The sequence below is a fragment of the Argiope bruennichi genome, chromosome 7, assembly GCF_947563725.1.
Source record: "Argiope bruennichi chromosome 7, qqArgBrue1.1, whole genome shotgun sequence".
Classification (NCBI taxonomy): Eukaryota; Metazoa; Arthropoda; class Arachnida; order Araneae; family Araneidae; genus Argiope; species Argiope bruennichi.
Genome location: NC_079157.1, coordinates 95,408,503 through 95,427,577, shown reverse-complemented (window position 1 = coordinate 95,427,577; position 19,075 = coordinate 95,408,503).

Genomic DNA, 19,075 nt, shown 5'->3' with positions numbered 1-19,075 from the left:
AAATTTTGAGATATATGACACCTAGTCAATATTTATTTAATGCTTTATGTTATCATGATTATACAGAGATGTGTCATAGGAGAGTCCACTATATAAGAGTAACAATCAGTAATTGCAAAAGAAAATAATTTTCAATTAATAAATGAAAATTTATTTACCTTCCAACTATTTGCAGCTGAAAAAAAGTTATTCCAATCCTCCAGTAGGGAAAAGTTCCAGAGTTGATGTGATATCAATAAATATTTCAGAAATATCTTCGGTTGCAAGAAGTCTTCCATGAAAAGGCTCTGTATTCACTGGATACACTTTTTATTGAGCGCTCTTGGGTTAGTCTGAATTCTCAAATAGGTAAAATAACTTAGTAACTTGCAGCACCAGCTCCCGGAGTTTCCATTTTGGAAGAGAAAAATATTAATAAAAATGATCATAACATATCAGTATTTATATCAGTTATATAAAATCAAGATAATAAATCAAAAACTTGTAAAAAATTAGATATATCAACATTTTAGAGTGGCATGAGAGATTTATTACAAATCATCTCACTGTAAATCCTAAAACAAATTTCCAAGTTAATTTAAATTAATATCACATCCTAGGTAAAAAACATTCTATGCAATTTTTGAACATTCCCTTACAGACAAATTGCAAGGGTTGACTTATTAAAATTATGAAAATCTAAGTAATACTCGTGGTAAGCAATTACTAAATCTACTGCGAGAGGTCAAATAAAAAATTTCCAAAGCAGTTCTAATGTATTGGAGAATTGCTGATACTTTTAACGTTAAAAGAGCTTGGTATTCATGATTTTATTAAGTTCAGTTGTAAGAGTAAGTTTTCTGTCCATAGCACATGGATTACCGTAGAATTTCATATCAAATGTTAAAGAATGGATATTTGTTTCCAGGCTTATTTTGTAATATTTTATTTAAAATGATTAGTATTTTATTAGTTTGGTACATTTATTAACAAAGTAAAAAAAAATACACCAAAAAATATAATTTGTGGATAGATGTGTCAAATTTTAGTCAAGGGTTGGCTTTATCCATACGCATGTAAATACAGATTTCAAAACTGCAATGAGCTAGGTGAATAAAATTTAGTACACAGTTTTTACATTAAACATACCAATTTGTAACAAATGTTCAGTACCAAAAGATTATCTCTACTAATAATAAAAAGGGATGAATCAACAATGTGATCAACGGTATTATTTAGGAGCTAAGTAGAGGCCAATCGGGCATTCTTTATCTTTTCCTTAAATGTAATCATATTTCTAACTTACATCTGATGTTAATATGTGATTAAATGAATATCAATTAAGCATAACTCGGAATTCAATTTTGAAATTAAAACCAAATACTCAAAATAAAATTTCTGAAAATCAACTATTCTGCTTAACAGGCCGGACTGCAAAAATATCTTTGTTTAATGAATAATATTTATAGAATATTATGGATATTTTGAATCATCTATTAATTATAAAATTTCAAAAAGTTTAAAAAAGCTGTATTCTGTACATGGACCACTTTTGAAGACTATGAATCATTTCGTAAAACAATTGCTTCAACAAAAATGTATGTTAATAAAATTCTGAATCTATAAATGACAATAAAAAACTATAAATTACAATTTTACTTACCATTGGAATTATTCCCCAATATTGGTATTCGAGAAATTTAATATAAATGTTCATTTTTAAGACCTTGGGACTTCTTAAGTTTATCGTAATAGTCCTATTTTTACACAGGAAATTATGGGTCTATTACAAATATAAAAATTAAGAAATTTCAAAAAAGTTTAATTTGGAATTAAAAAGAAATTCAATTCATTAAAATTAACTGAAAAATGTTAGTTTAAAACATCTGAAAGCAAAACAATTTTCCTAATTGATTATGTTTGGGAATGCAAATGATACCCAAAAGGAACGAATTATAAAAATTGTAGTACCTAACATGTTGGTATAGAACTTACCAACATCATCTTCTAACATATTTTCACTACGTCATTGTTAAAAATTTCACCTAAGGCAGTTTTTTCAATAAGGAGCCAACTTCAAATTCCATTATTTAAAATCATACTCTTGAAGATCTGATGACCTAAACTGTATCGAAAGATGTAGAGTTGCAGTTAAATTAATGCATAAAATATCGCAGTTTATTTATCATGAAAATGTAATAAAAATAAGTTTTCAATAGTGCACCCAAAATCGGCAATATCGTTGTCGGCTCTTTCATTGCAAAACTGCATGCACACTTTCTTACAACGCGGCTAAAAAGGCCAACTTTATACGAATGCTAACAAAAAAATACCGTCGTACGGTAAATTTAATTGCCACCGACTACAATGTAGATAAATTTCCTCATGTCCTATAATTGTAAGCATTTTAAACGCGATATGCTAAACTCGTATGAAATTCAACTTTAAAACATTGAAAAAAAAATTCTTGCATTGAAAAATATCTTAACAATTCCATTTCAAGCATTTATAATAAAATCATATTCTATCTATACATATGCAAAAGTGAATTTTTAACGCATTTACCGAACTGCACATGTACAATGGCTGAGAGATTCCACCCTTCCGATCAACGCCTGGATTCGATGGCTGTCTCCGATTCATCACTGTCAATTTTCGAGCGTTTCGTGGGATTCAGTTAACGCGACATTCCTGTGACAGGAAACGAATCACGCAGTGTTCGGCAAACCACAGCTTCTGCTCTTACATCTTCGCTTGTCAAATAAATGTGATGAATGTATTTATTGTGTACAATAGATTGGATTTGAGTGATATATTCTATAGTAATAGTCAGTGGCGTAGAGAGGAGGGTTAACGACTACATCCATCCCCATTGTCAGACTGTAAAGCTCCTTGATGGTAAAATACAGTCGGTGATAAAAACTGAAGGGCAAAAGTTATAAATGATCCCAAATTCAAACAATGTTTCTCACCTTAGTGGTGTAAAACTAGCAATACTCTTTTACGGACATTTGTCTCATGCGTTAAACGTGCAAGTACCAGGTAATTTTCCATGCCAGCGTCAGTGACGTTGAGACGAGATCAACAATAAGCTACTACTCATGTCTTATACTTATTACAAACAGATTATCTTTCTGAATGATATTGCATGGTTTCAAATTCCATTGCATTTCCACTCAATGAACTTAGGTTTTGCTAATGGAAGAAATCGTTTTTATGTACTTCCGCTAATACGGCAGTTTATTAATTTGGAATATTCTGTTTCTTTATTTTGTAAATCAACAAGATTGAGCGGTGACATTTCTTATATTGTTTAATAACAATTACCTGCATGAAGATCGTAATTTTGAAGAATCACAGTGCCTATCTTGAATTGGACTTCGCAATTCTGAATCGTGATTAGATAACAAATATATCAACTTTACTAGAACTATTTTTTAAACTTCCTCTTCACGCCAGTGGATCATACATACTGAACATCAGGATCCCATGCACAATGGATCTTTGATGGTTTCAAACCCTGAACTGGAACGTTAGTTCCAAAATCGATGTTTTCTTAAGAAATCATCGTGCTCACTTCCCTTTCTTTTTTAAGATGGAAGTGACAAAGTTAATAGCGATAACGAGAATTTCAAAATCGATAATGAAGGGTTATATGTGATACAGATATCTCCTCTAAATTTACAGATTGTGTTTATTTCAGCGTTTTTTGAAAACATTTAACTTCCCAAAAGAAATATACATAGATTTCTTTTTCGTCAAACTAAGATAACGATTATACGCAAAAACATTTAAGGCAGCGTACTGAGTAAGGCAATATGTCATCAATGCACTATGAACTTGCATTATCACTGACATAATATGCTTTATTTATTCTCTCAAACCACCTGAGTCACATCTCAAAATATGCTGCTAGCCTTATTCCACAGAGAGGTTCACTAAGCAAGCAACTGACATATCACCGGGCATCGCTGCACACGGCATTTTCTCAATCTCTGTTAATGATTTTATATATTTGCTTATATGAATTGTATGCATATTTTTTTTCTTTTGCTTAATAAAATAGTTCACATTATCTATTTAATATAATAGCCTCCTAACCTCTAAATCTCCTACTTTCCATAAAATACTCATGGAATGCATTGCTACGGCAGAAAACTACCACAACAGCATATTTGGAGCTTTTTCGCGGCTGCGAGCGAAAAGCCACCAAATAATTTAGACATGAGCCAAAAAAAATATATATATATCGCCAAGATCTGCATCAACTGGAGTACAAACCTAATGCTAAACTTTTTTTTTTTCTTTTTCTAGGGGAGGGGGAGGGCGTTAATGTTATAAAGGATTTCGTGATAAGGATTCTTCGACGTCCATTTATAAATACTTTGCTTGATGGAAGGCGTGTTTCTCATCGATATATACGAGTCCACTACAAATAAAACAGTTTTATTTTACGATTATGTATCTGCTTATATATGCTTGAAACTTTAGAAAAAAGTCAAGAGTTTTCATTCACATCAATAAAGACAAGGAGAACTAATTTCCTTGCCTTAAGATATGCCGCACTCGAGAATAATAAAAGCACGAATTAAGACATTTTTAATTGTCGCTATGCATATACAGTTGAATACTTGCTAAGCAAATAAAATCATTGTTTAATATAATCAGACAAATGATCTTCAATTATTCAACAATCTAAAACTGAACTAGTATTTTAGAATTACAAAATAGTTTCTAGAAATAGAAACTAGTGTGCATTAGACGATCCTTCAGAAATTTAAGTAAATATCAGTCTATATCGATTGCAAACAAGTTAACTTTTACCAGCAGATTGCATGCGGACACTATTCCTTTGTTTTGCCTATTTGAAGGATGGCCCACGAGGTTCTTAAAACCGAAGTTCCTAACTTGGGACATAACAGATGATATGAATGTTGATAAGATATTGAGATTACTTATGAAGTGTTGCATATTTTGAAAGTGTCGCCACATAGAGAAGTTAGATAATTATGGATAATATTTCGAAAGAGAGAAAAGAAAATATATTTATATATATAATAAGGAAAGAGAATTTTATCTAAGGTATTTTTCGGCGTGGTAAAACAAAAATTTTTATTGAACACAGGTGAGATGCCGAGGTCGCTTGGCGTTTTTCAGAAGTATGAAGTCATATGGTTTAATTTCATTAATGGCGATGTTGTCGCTTCTGTTGAATTTATAAAAAAAAATTATTTTCCATTCCTTTTGCACACCCTGAGAAAGACGAGGATAGGAAATATTAAGATTTACCATCTCTCGACCATAATCATCTTTCAAAAGAAAAAAAAACGGCGAAGCATTTCACTGTTTTTCAAAAGAAAAAATCGCGTTTTAAAAGGATATTTTGAAAGGTTTTTCTCGAGATTTAAAACAAACGGATGAAAAAACGTTGATTTCGAAAATTCATATATGACGAGATTTCAGAATCCGACCAGACATATAAAAAAATTATAGAATCTGATTGTGTTGTTTTTGACTAAATGTTAATCATACTGTCAATAGATGGCAGTCTTCAGAAAATTTTAAATCTCTTCTGATCTTATTAGTGTGTTTTAATAATTAACTAACAAGTGAAAATTCCATATACATGTTAAAATTAAATAATTACTCACAGAATATGAAAGGGAGACGATTTCTTAAATAGTGCAATTATTTCTCAGCTTTCAGCGTTGGCTATCTTTGCAATGACATAATTTTAAAATGTCACAAGTAAATTATTTCATTATCGATACTGGAGAAAACTAAAAATAATTGAATCGTTAATTTTCATTTATGACATTTTACTGGCATTCCTCAAAAAAGGAAACCTTCTTAAGTTAATAAAAGAATTGAGGTATGAAAACACTCAGTAATTAATTTTCTAAAAATATCTATTTCCTAAATAAACGCTAGATAGAAATTGTAACTGGAGAACGTTAATAACGGAATAATAGTTTTATTCATGTTAATCGGATACTGTTTTATATAAATATTAAATAAAAATTGTTTTTAAGTACTGGAAATGTATCTTAATGAATTGAACTGACTTTCGGTCAATTCAAGTATATTTGCAAGTAGTTATTTTCTGATGAAGCATATAAATTATATATACGGCACAGTTCCCTAATATTGTTCTTTATTATTTTCCCCAGCCCTAAAACGACAAAAATCACAACTTATATGAAGTCAATCATGAATACGATCATTTCCCATTTTTATAGTTACTAGTAGAGAAAAAATATATATACTTGATCGTATTTTCAGTAAGTATATATTTTGAAAAATTATTTTGGAAATATTGCTTCTACATTAATGAAAAGAATGCAGGGCAAAACAAAAAGATTTACGTTTGAACATTTTCGGTTAACAGCTTAATTGATTTTGGGTAAAATTCGCAGTATATTAGTAAACTGCTTTCATACTTCGATTAGATTTTCTTGTGAAAACAAAGAAGCTAAGAAAAAAATTATTCTTTACCCCTTTTTTAAAAAAGAAAAAGTGTTTAAATATTTCTTTAATTAAATAAGACGCAGTTTTGTACTATTGCATTTCTGCATCATATGAGCGTTGCCTTTTTCTTTGAAAATCATCAATAAAAAATTTAAGGATTGGTATCTGATGTTGTAGAAATGTTTTACTGTATTATTAATTTTTAATGACTTAATTTAGAAAGTAAATAAATTGCCTTTGCTTTTGTTCATTTACATCGACAGAATTGAGTTTTGGAAATAAAGTATCAATGCATGAAGTTAAAACTCATATTCATAAAATATTTTTCATATTTAGTAACAAGGAATTTACGTATCAAGCAATATTTTTGAAATAGATTTAATTTTTTCATTTTTCATTGCCATCGTTATTTTCAAATTTTTTGACATAACATAGGCGACTCTGAAGTGGAAAAAACGTTATACAACCCATTTCTAAAATATATGGAAATGAATTTTCTGAAACAATTTGAAGCAATGTAATGGGGGAAGAGGATTTCACGTATAGTTAACAATCAAAATATATAAAAACTGGGGCTAGAGCAAAATGCAATTTTTCAACTATTTTTTTTTTTCTTTATATGAAAGGAAACAGTTCCTTCTTGTTTAGCTCAAAAATATAAGAGTACTGCCACATTTAAATATTATGAAGATAAATAAATTAATAATTGAAGTAATATACAGCTGGGGATTATACAGTTCAGTTGCGTTAATTACAGAAAACTTCGAGACAACGTAGTTTGATTGAAAATTTACAATCGCACCTTCAAACGGTACTCCTTAGTGCAGTTACTTATCATTGCAATTTTGTTGCATAAACGAATAAGTGATTTCATCAGTACAAAGCGATTTCAGAAATAACGCATGGGATATAAATTGTTATATTAATTATTAATATATGTGATTATCGCAAATTTTTGAAAAGGTTTTTCTCTATATTTAAAAATTGTGAAAATGTACTTGATCTTATTGATAACAATTCCAGTCTAAAATTCATGGCGTGAAAAAGTTTTTATTACAAGGAACCGGTTTGCAATTTTAAGTACATTTTGAATCTGAAAAATTCACTATTTGAATAAATGTATTCAAAGAACACAGAAATCCTGGTTTAATACTTTATATGAATAATTTTGTTAAATTTACCTATTATTAAATATTGAATTGTTGAGCATTGATTTTCAGGTAAAAAGATAATATAAACAGTCATGAATTATCGCAAAATAGTAATAAAATAAATACATTCAGCACCTCTTTCCAAAACGGAACGCTGTCATCGATATTTTCAACAAAACTGCGTATAATAAATTATATTTAGAAAGCAAAATCAGCAGAAATGGACTTTTTAAAAGTGCCTCCCATACTCATTAATAAAAGGTCTTATTCCAGAGAAAGCTGTCTGTGGCATTGGTAAACAAAAGGTATTGCATATTAAACCTTGGCGTAGAATTTCAGCATTTTTGGTTGAATCTATCGTGTGATCCTTGGAGAGGTTTTTAAAAATTTATCCCTAGCATAAGGTTAATAGTAAGTATATGAAAATTAAATTTGGGTTTTAGACGCGTTTTTTTCCCAACGGATTAAAAGAAAAATTTAACACAGAACTGCACATACCAAAAAACCATATAACAAATTTGATTTATTTTAGATCATACATATCGACAGACGGTCAATCCCTTGTTGGGCCAAACTCAAAATTGACATATATTAAATCTATACCGAATTTAATCTATCTAGATCTTTCCGTTTTGTAATTATCATGATAATTTATAATCATCCAGTGGACTGACAAACTTCCATTAAATAGTTTTCCTTAAAATTTGATTGAAATCTAGAAATATGGCATGAAGACGTATACTAAATTTCATCCGTCTAGCTAAAAGTGTTTGAGGTTTCTTTGCCTGAAATAAGCATAATGCCGAAAATCTGTTTTTCAAATTCGGAGAGGTCTAAAACATGGAGATTCGACAAAAATTCAAGTTCTAATTTTTTGTGATTACAATACTTTCTCTACTTCATATAAGTAAAAATACAAATCTAGATACTAATTATTACTTCTCCGCTAGACAATCCTAAAAATATGCTACTCATTGAAACTACTCATGAAAACACAATATATCTTTATATTAAATTAGTTTATATTCACATATTATATTAAACTTGATTGTTTAGTGCGATTGCCAAGTCAATCTATTTATTTAAAGCATAAAATATTTTTTAATATTGATATGGTCACTATAAGATGTTGTTAGGTTAGCTAATTACGTAATAAGACAGAAGGACCCTTAAGTAGGGACTGAATAAAATGGTATTACATGGATCTTACAACATTTTAAGATAGAAGAAATCAGTTGCGAGACTTGGTTTTATTTTTACAAGTTATGTTTTTGATGGCATAGTTTCTTTCTCGAAATTAAGTGCGAATCTGTCATTCATTTAGTACAATGATGTCCAATTGAACCAAAATCGTTTGGCAATAAATTATTAAACCTTTAATAGCAATTCAATTTATGATTCTAATTTTAAAAATTCACGACAACTTAGCAGATTTTTTTTCATCAAATATTTTCGTTTCGATATATCTCAATAACATTATTCAAATCAGAAAAAAAATCTTAAATTTGATATCTGCTTTACAATATAAAAGATACAAGTAATAATAATGCAAAAAGGACAAATTTAATTGATTTCCTTTTCTATTAGAAAAAGTAATTTTAGTCATATAAATCTGATGTGGAATAAAAATTGGATATAATCCTTAAACGAATATCCAGTTTTGAAACTAATCCATGGGTTACTCAGGAAAGCCATGATATAAGCCTAAAATAGACAGCACTGTTTTGATAATCTAACGCCCGAGATTTGACTATTCACAAATGATAAAACGATCTTTTGTCAAAATGGATTACGAAATTCATATCACTAATTGATTGTATAAATAACTACATAAAATAATTTAATATTTCAAAAAAACATTTTGAAATATATTTGAATCCCTCTTCAACTTTTTTTTAAAAAAATCCTAATAACCACTGACATTTAAAATACAGGGTTGATGAAATTTATAAATAACTGCATTAAATTGATTCATTATATCAAAAATATAAATGGAAGTTTTTGTATAATTTTCCGTATTCATAAGGAGAGATCTATTTTTTAGGACATGTATGAAGTACTCGAAAATACTAGGAAGGGACTATTTATAAATGATACTTCAACCTTCAATTCTACAAGGATCAAGATATTTTTATGTCAAATTTTCGTATAATTGAATTTTAGAAAAACTTTTCAATTATGATCATTAATAGTTTCAGAAAAATAAGACCAAAATTAACATTTTGCAGTGAACTGAATTTCTAACCAATGAAACACATAAAACCCCTGAGGAATTAATCATTATAATAAATTATTTGATGCTTACCAATGTTTAAAATGTTTCGTTGGCAAGTAGATTCATCAAAGAGCTTCGAAGAATTTGTTTTTTTGTCGAGATATTTTTTAAAGCATAATTGATAAATTTTCAATAATGTATGGCACTCCGTCTATTTGACTTTAAAGATAAGATAGAACTATATATAGCAATATGTTATGAAAATTATATAATGCAATTAAATGCCTCTTGTTTTTCTCCATCAGATAAAATCGAAGGGAATGTTTCATCATAACTTACAATAAAATGCTGAATATATTTGATTTACTTATAATTATTTAATAAGTACTGCTTACAAAAATTCCAGTTTGCTCAAAAAGTCTTAAAAGTTAATGTTTCCTTACTTAACAATTAAAAAATAAAAATAAGGTTTGTTAAGTAAAATTGCCTAGCATTCCAAAATTGATGATATTAATATACGTAAAATTTAAATTAATGAAATAATTTAATTTAAGAAAAATCAAAGACTAAATATTTAATTTTTTTATTTACTCATCTTAAGATTTACTTATATTAAAAGAAAAACACATAATATTAAGTGGAAGAAATAATCATAATTCATTTATAGAACAAGATATTAAAAAGTTGCAATATATATATATATATATATATATATATATATATATATTTCTCAAGCTCCATTTAGATAATTTAAATTGCTAAATTAAAACAATATTTTTTTTTTCCGAACAGTTAATGAATATACAGTTAAGGCTCCTGAATTCAAGAACACCTTTACTTTGAAAACAGACACAAAATCTTAATAAATTGGCATCAAAATGAGCCGTTTATAATAACAATATTTAGTACATAGATAGATCACTAAGGAATGGTAAGATTCATTATTTGTCGGTACTAAGACGGATTGTAATTCTTAATACAAAAGGTGATTTAATATTAAATTCAATCACAATTTTCGAGACAGTCAATGCGCTACAAGTCTCATAAACAATAATTTCCAAAAACATCAACGTAAAATATATGCATTATACACAAATTTCTACATTATAAATTGGTAACAGAAAATATCAAAAGATTCACAGATTACAAGTAAAAGCATTTTTTGAAGGGGAAATTATTACTTCCATTTTCATCACTTTTTTTTTTCTTCCCCATTTTCATTTTTTCTTTTTTCATTTTTTTTCCATTATTTTTCTTTTTCATTTTTCTTATTATTTTTTTTCATGTATTATTCTTTTCTTTTTTTTTCTTTTTTATATTTTTATCATTTTTTTTTTCATTTTCTTATTTTTTTTCATTTATTATTTTTTTCTTTTTTATATTTTTATCATTTTTTCTTTTCATTTCATTTCTTTTTCTTTTTTATATTTGCATTTTCCCCTTTAACAATATTAATACAGATAAGAAATATAGAATAACATACGGCATATTTCATACATTATCATTAGATTAATACAAAAAGTTAATACAATTTAACCCTGCATGGCGCCTTTTTTTTTCAACCACATTTCTCTAAATCGATGTAAATAGAAGTAGAGAAATAGAATATTAATTTTCCAGCTTAATTTTTAAAAGCTAAACTTTAATAAATCATTACGAACTCTAAATCATTTAATTACGTTTTTTTCTAAAATTGGTTTATAATGGAACTATAAACCAAATTATCCTATTATAAAAAAAAATGTAATACATTATTTTATCATTATATTCATAATTTAAATGAATATAAAAATTTATGCGCAATATAGTGTTAATATCAAATTTTTGATATTAGTTAATATTGCATTAATTTGCTTCAGCATAAACTATTATCATTTACTATTAAAAGGAAAATAATCTCAATCTAATTTCTGGAGATCATGAATTCTTCTAGATAATTTGCCCTGCATAGGCTTCGGTTTTAACTGGAGCTAACCTAGCATATGCATGAAGCACACAATAAAAAATTTAAATTTAAGATAAAAAAAATTATAATCAAAGCCGAAAAATGATATTTTCTGATTTGATTAATTCTGCAAAATCTTATAGAAAAGTAATGAATTTTACAATTTGGCAAGTTCCATGCATGATAATTTCAAAGACTTTTATGACACTTTCAAAGTGATTGAAAATAAAATGTTTGCTTGCCGACTGAGACGCCAAAAAAAGGAAATAACGGAATTTCGATACATATTTTAACATATTGATAATTCCGACTGTTCACAACTTATTCTTTCCTCAAATGATTAAAATCAAATTTCGTAATTTTTAATCAATCTTGATAAGCAAGATTTGGAGTTTGTGAATTTCATCAAAAAATACTTTAAATAATTCCTTGGTTAACTTTCTGTAAACTGTTAAAAAATTAAGTCAATGGCTATTAAGTCAATACAATATTAGCAACTCAGTTTTTTTAAATGATTAATTAAAAACAGAGAAAAATTTTGTTAAAATAACACTATTTTTATCAACTTTAGAAAAAAAAAAGTGAAGTAGTTTTACTATGTTAAGTTGCTGAGCTCCTATCAAAGATATCATACACGCATAAACACTATTTGCACCAATGCATTTCATCTTTCAAATTAAGAATTTGACGAACATATTCTTTTTTTTAATTCATATTTAATTTCTCAGACATGACACAAACTTTGGAAAAAAGCTGAATATTAAATAATGAACTAAATATTAAATAAATACCAAAAAGTAAAGCAAGTATTAATAGTTGAAAGGCAAAATGAATTTAAACAAAAGGTACATTAGATATTTACAATTTTTTAGAATTATTACATAAAATTATCCATTACAAGAATAATAAAATTAAATACTGAAAACACTGAAATCAGCGGAAATGTGCCATGTCTTAATTCTGCATTAAAATATGCATTTACATTTAATAATTTACAATAAACTTCTGCAAACGTAGTACTACACTTAAAATTGCAACATCATGAACATATGGTATAATTAACATCAAATTAAAATTTCAACATCCCGAACATATGGTATGATTAACATGAAATTCATTTTACGCATAAATCAGAAATTCGATCACAAGAAATAAAAAATGACTTGATGTAGCGCTGATTTTTCAAAAACACATTTTTTGAAAATTGCAACATTATTAGCAGAAAAAAGTCGCATTCAGTCGAAAAATTCAAAAGGAGTAACTGCTTTATTACAAGGCTGCTTGTGCGCCGAATGGAAGGAATATAAAAATGAGACTAATGTTTCATTTCAGTTTATCAGCAAACAGCTGAAGAAACACACTGAATACAGAACATTTGATGTTTTCAAGTCAGTTCAGAGTCCATAAGCGTACATTGGTGCCCGTCACAGTACACTGTTCAACGTATGGTCGAAGAGGCTATATTCGTAAGACAGTTGGGTACGACACTTCTCTTTTCTTTTAAAAGATAAGTATAGTAACGACTCTTCTCAGCTTATTTTCGGTATATTCTTTTTCATTTAACTCCAAGTTAAAATCAACTCTTTAAAAATTAGTTCCTTAAAAGTTAGAGCTTATTCCTTCTTCCAGACTTCCCATTTCGTACAACTCTTTATTTCTTCTCCTGCCTTCTTTTTCTTCCACTTCTGCTACAAGTTTTTTTTATGTCTGTTGCAACACCGTTTTTTTTTTTTTTTTTTACTTCTGTTGCAAGAGGTTTTTTTCCTTTTTTTTTTTTTTTTTTCTCCTCCACATCACCTATATGAGTTTTTCTCCTTTTTTTTTTCTTCTCGCAAGAGGTTTTTTTTAAATTTCTTCTCGCAAGAGGTTTTTTTTTTTAAATTTCTTCTCGCAAAAGGTTTTTTTTTTTTAATTTCTTCTCGCAAGAGGGTTTTTTTTTAATTTCTTCTCGCAAGAGGTTTTTTTTTTTTATTTCTTCTCGCAAGAAGTTTTTTTTTTTAATTTCTTCTCGCCAGAATTTTTTTTTTTAATTTCTTCTCGCAAGAGGGTTTTTTTTTTAATTTCTTTTCGCAAGAGGGTTTTTTTTTTATTTCTTCTCGCAAGAGGTTTTTTTTTTTTATTTCTTCTCGCCAGAGTTTTTTTTTTTAATTTCTTCTCGCCAGAGTTTTTTTTTTTAATTTCTTCTCGCCAGAGTTTTTTTTTTTTTTTTTTTTTTTTTTTTTTAATTTCTTCTCGCCAGAGGGGTTTTTTTTTTAATTTCTTCTCGCCAGAGGTTTTTTTTTTTTTTTTTTTTTTTTTTAATTTCTTCTCGCCAGAGGTATTTTTTTTTTTTTTAATTTCTTCTCGCCAGAGGTATTTTTTTTTTTTTTTAATTTCTTCTCGCCAGAGGTTTTTTTTTTTTTTTTTTTTTTTTTTTTAATTTCTTCTCGCCAGAGGTTTTTTTTTTTTTTTTTTTTTTTTTTGTTAATTTCTTCTCGCAAGAGGTTTTTTTTTTATTTCTTCTCACAAGAGGTGTTTTTTTTTAATTTCTTCTCGCAAGAGTTTTTTTTATTTTTAATTTCTTTACGCAAGAGGTTTTTTTTTAAATTTCTTCTCGCAAAAGTTTTTTTTTTCTCTTCTCGCAAGAGTTTTTTCTCTTACAATATTTTATTTCTTCGCCAGAGTCTTTCTAGGTGCACTTTCTTTATACAAGAGTTCGCTACATACAGCTTTATTTTCTTTCGTTCTCTGACGGCTATTCCTGATTTCACACATCGAAACAGCTGCAAATCAATCAACAAGATTCACATAATTACTTGTTCTGGATAATAAGGTATACAGTTTCACAATGATTATATAGTCCAGCGCCCAACAACGTGCTTCCGATACATAAATCTGTATCTTCTATTGTAAAGGCAACAACTTTGGGAAGGAGCCGGAATAGTATAGAATAGATAGAAAATAGCGATTTTGTAGCTGGAAAAATTCGACATCGTAGGCTTTTTTGCCCCTACTATTTTTTTTTTTTTTTGCATATTTTTATAAGCTCACTTGTTGAAGAATTGAAAATTTAAGCAGGTAATGATCATGGTTCATAATAATTTCCATGTTTAAATCAGAACAAATGACAGTGGTACACTTTCAGCTCACTTTTAATTGGGAACCACAACAAACCGATATTCTTTGTCGACTGCTAAGTCCTTGAAAGGCACACTGCTGCAGCCACAGCTGTATTTTTCAGTACTGGTTGTCTTTTTATAACGACTGTATGAATGCTCAGAAATTACAGGTTATAAATTATTACAGAACAAAACGTAATATTTCCATTTCAATGAAACATTTGAGAAACAGAAACTATTATGATGTTGCAAATTTTAAGAAGTACTTTATATATCAAATACAGAAAATTAAAATTTGGAAAAATGCATTGAAATATATGCTGATTTGATTCTTTAAAAAATCTTTTATCCATAAATATTTACTCTAAATTATATATCTTTAAAAAATTTTGCTTCCGAAAGTTACGGTAGATTAACAGTATTTGATATAGAATATTATTTTAGTAAATTATTATCTCAATACTTTTTAATTTTATTAAAAGAAAATGTTCGAATGTCTTCTATCATCTGCACATGAATAGGAATAAGTTTCAGGAACAAACATGAATCATATTTAATTATTTCATTGAACATAAATTTGACCACAAAAGTTCATAAAAACATCTGAATACTGATTAAGATTATCAAAGTTTTTTTTTTTTTTTTTTTTTCAAATCCCAATGGAGAGAAAATTTGACAACACGAATATCAAGTTTTTTCTGCAAAACAAGATAAAAATAAACAATTTATCACATATTATAACAAAAGTTTAAACTAATTTTGTATTATAAAGCTCATTTAACAGTTTAAGTTTTGACAGTGGTTTCTATTTTAACAAAATAATACTTCAGAAACTTCACAGAAATACTAAATACATTGGTGCAAAAAATAAAAAAAATTTAATTTCCTTTTCAAACGTTATTTTTGGAGTCTCAGTCATTCTAACAACACACATTATTAAATTATTTAACACTTTAACTGCCGTGGGGTTCATTAGTGACCAGTGGTCCAATATAAATTATATTGTAAGAAATTCAGCACGGTAGTCAATGTGTTAATTAACGAACATAAAATTCCATAAACTTAAAGAACATGAAACATTAAAAAAATACAAAAAAGGAACTTTAAAAATAGCTTAAAAACATGATTAACCTCATTAACAATTAGCAAAATGAAAAAAAAAATTTTCCTTAAATTTTTTTAATTTTCATATAAACACAGAAGCAATAAAAAACGAAACAAAACATACTCTTTCTGCTAGATACAATTCAGACATATATTGTATATATAGAATACAATTAAGATGTCAAATGTACCAAATATATTTTTGGCTCTGAGCTGCGTCTATTTCCAAAATCCCCAAATGGGGATTGTGTCGACTAATGAATTAAAATAATAATAGCTATTTGGTGCAATATATAATAAAGGAGAAAATAATTTTAAGAGAAAAATATAATTTAATTACATAATTACCATTTGAAACAATATAAAAAATAATTTTATTTCGATAGAAAGTATTTAATAAAAAAAGACGAATAACTATTATTTATATCCAAACCGGAAATTTTCATAGAATTACTAATTTTAATCAGTAAAAATTTTATTATAAATCTTTTAACTTTATATAAATTTTTAATGAAAACTTTCGTAATTATGACTTTATGAGCAAGCTGGACAACACTTTCAAAGGACAAACGTCTTCTTCGCTGTATTAAATCTTAATATATTCAGCAGTATTATTTATGATTAATTGAATTATAATTGATACTGCACTGATAATGATAAATATCAATTAATAATTTTTAATGATGATAATTAGCAATTAATAACTTTTAATGATGATAAATAGTAATTAATAACTTTTTTAATGTGATGTAAGAGGGTATTAATGAATTTCATTTTATCACAATTACACGAGATAATTGTTTTAAATTCAAACATTGCTTCAAATAAATACTTACATACGTTTGAAATTTAGATCTCATATTAGAATTTATCTTTTCTACACAAAATGAAACTCGAACCTTATAGAAGAAACTTCAGAATAACTATATTAATTTACACTGAATCAAAAGTTAATAACTTTAAATGCGCTTCAAATTTCACCAGATATAAATAATCGAAGAATTTTAGATGATTATCAATTTTGACAATTTTGTTACTTTTATATAGTTAAATCATACTCTTGATAAAAAAAAAAATCAGCATTCGAAATTATCAAACTATTGGAAAACTTCTAGAAATTGTGAGTATTAAGTACTTGATATTGAATATATTGCATATTTTTGATATGATTCTTGACAAAACCTGCCTCAAATTTAAAAAAAAAATCTACAAAACAGAAGCTCACGATTTTACCTCACGATAGAAAAAAAAATCTTTTCAGCATCAAATATTCAAGTTCACTGCAAAAACAATTGAAAAAACACTGGAAATCCAAAATTTAGCGTTAAAAAAGGAATAGAAGCACAAATGAAATTAAAAAAATGAACACGATTGCGAAATATTGTTAAAATGCTCTATTGACTTTTTCGGGAGTAACAGGATTTTATTAATATTTCGGCTAATCGGAATCTCTTCCCTCTCTAAGATAAACAAATTGATACATTCAGGTAATTAATAAACCATGTTTATCATTCCATTACTATAATTACTCCCATCAATATCCTGAAAGATTTGAGTGCTTAGTTGAGTGAATATTAGTTGCCTAAATCTTTAATATCAATAGTACCGATTATTCCCAATAAGATTATAAGATTTTTGTTAAATATAAGAAGCTTTGAAGTTACGAAATTTGTTTCTAAATAAATTTGTGCATCCAATTAAGGAAGAATTCTTATTCTTGAATAAATCAATGAATTAAATTTAACCCGCAAAAACCGTTAACATTTAAAAGAAATATCCCCATTTCAATTCTGTAATCTCCAATGCGAACTATATCAGAAATTTTACAATTAATATATATACCAATAACAATATTACAGTAATCATAAAATTGTGCTTTGAATTTTTAAAAAAAAATGATAAAGTGGTCTATCAGTAGCTGCCTTTTCGTGAGTAACCCATAAGTATTTGATATTTATTTTTAAATATTGTTATTAAAGCGATTTTGCACAAGACAACTATCAATTTATTTCAAAGGTAAGCAAATTGATACGACGCGATTCAGAAATATATATTCCTCGATTAAATATTTACAATCTTTTAAAAAAAGATGTTAACATTTTTTTTTTTTTAAATATGGAATTATCTTATTTATGAACTAGGAAATGAGGAAAACTATAATTTTTGAATATTTAGATCCATTGGCAAATGGATAGAGTTCCTTGGATATATCTTGCAAAAAATATTAATGAATTTTATACAATCTACTAAATTAATGTATATTTCATTGCTCGTAAATGTAATAAACATATTTTTAACAAGTTCGAAAGAAAATATGTGTCGTCAATCAAGAAATGTGTTGTTCTTATTTAATTAGATTAAAATATAATACGTTTAAGAATTAAGTAAAAAATAATCCATAACACTTTAAAGCAAATACAGATGTGGAGAGTACTTATTACAAGTTAAGACTTTTACTTTATCAGGAGTTCCATATTGCAATCTGATTTTACTTTCTGATAGGGTTATTTAGAATTTTTAGACGAAACTTATGAATAAAGGCCACACCGAAGTTCTTGAGGAAATGTCAGTCAGTCAGATAAATAATCCTGCGAATGACTAGTGATTTTGAATAATTCTTGCGCTTTTATTTCCTTTTACAAATATGTTTGAATTTCGGGAAATTATTCCAGTTTTTCGGAGAATTAGTAAACTTTTACAGCAGTTGTCTTGATGAGGTGAGAGATTTTAATAAAAAGCAACAGATTATCTTAATATCCAGTTTTAGAACACAAATTCTATTTCGAAAAGGATCCAGTAATTCTTACTGTGGGCAGACGACAAGGACGACTCTTAGACCAACAACATCTGATCAATAAAAGTACACATGATCCTGATATAGATTTTATTTTCATTAGCTGGGATTTGAATTTCCAATCAGGAACTTCTTTGCTATGTATCGGAAGAATAGAAATTTTATACAGAACTTTTCTGCTATATTCGATTATAAGTCAGTTATTTTTTTATAAAAGAGTTCAAGACTTCTGTCACTTCCTTAATATTTTTGTATCGTAATACTTTCGACGGTTTACAGATAAAAATCGATACATTCAATTTGGAGTTTTTTATCTAAGGT